Source organism: Triticum dicoccoides, chromosome 2B (assembly GCF_002162155.2).
Source record: "Triticum dicoccoides isolate Atlit2015 ecotype Zavitan chromosome 2B, WEW_v2.0, whole genome shotgun sequence".
Taxonomy (NCBI): domain Eukaryota; kingdom Viridiplantae; phylum Streptophyta; class Magnoliopsida; order Poales; family Poaceae; genus Triticum; species Triticum dicoccoides.
The window spans coordinates 73269495-73270695 of NC_041383.1; positions in this window are offsets into that span (position 1 = coordinate 73269495).

Below are 1201 nucleotides of genomic sequence, written 5' to 3' on the forward strand. Positions count from 1 at the left end.
GGGGGGCTTGCCTGGTTGCTCTGGCAACAAGGAGGGGTCGTCAACACCGTAGTCGATCGGGGTACCAGCAGCAGCGTCAGTCTCGTAGTCTACCGGAGAGAAGAGGGGGAAGAAACAATGAATACAATGCAAACAGATGCATAACGATGCACTACATAACAAGTAGCGGTGCCAAGTGTGCCTTAACGCGGTAGGAGGTGATACCGGTGAAGGGGGAAAACATCCGGGAAAGTATTCTCGGTGTTTCGCGTTTTTGGACAGATGAACCGGAGGGGGAAAGTTGCGAGTTCGATAGGTTAGGGATGTGTGGCGGATGAACGGGCTACGTATCCGGATTCGTCTCGTCGTTCTGAGCAACTTTCATGTACAAAGTATTTTCATCCGAATTACGGTTTATTTTATATTAATTTTCAAAGTTTTAAATGATTTTCTAAAATGTATTAAATATAAATGGTTAAATGACAAAAATACTCTGGTTACACGGGGTTGTGCTAGTCAGGGTATATGACAATGGGGCCAGGGGGTACATTCAGGAGTGTTGACTCGGTCAACATTTGACTAGTCAAAGTGTGAATAGTAAAGGTGGGTCCCGGCTGTCATAGACTGTTTAGTTAACTAACAGTAGTTAACTAGGTTGATTAGTAAATTAGGTTAACTAAACATAAGTAATTAAGTTAATTAATCTAATCTAATTAATTAATTAATGTTTTTATTTATTTTTTATTTTTTATTTATATATATATATTTTAATTCTTTTTTATAAACGTTTTAGGGCAGGGCCCCCTGTCATTGGCCCTAGGGCCAAACCGGGGCGGGCGCTACTGGTAACGGGCGCGGGCGGGCGCCCAACAGGGGCGAACCGGGCCGCATCGAGGGGCACGGGCGCCAGAGCGCGCCGGCGGCCAGGGCAGGGCTCGCTGGCCGGCCGTTTTCGGCGAAGGAAGCTGGCGCAGGAGGGGGGTCGCGCGAGGCGGCAGAGGCGAGGTGGTCGCCGGAGCGCGGCAAGAGGGAACGGGAGGGGCCGTAGGCACGGCGAGGGGGAAAACGCCAGCGTGGCACCGGCGTGGTAGCGGCGAGGCCATGGCGGGGCAAACAGGGACGAGCAGGGCAGGCGTCGGAGCGCCGGAGGTGGCCCCGGGCGTGGCGTCGCGGTTCAGGCGACGCGGGCGTGGGGAGGGGTCGCGATGCGCGGTAGAGCAAG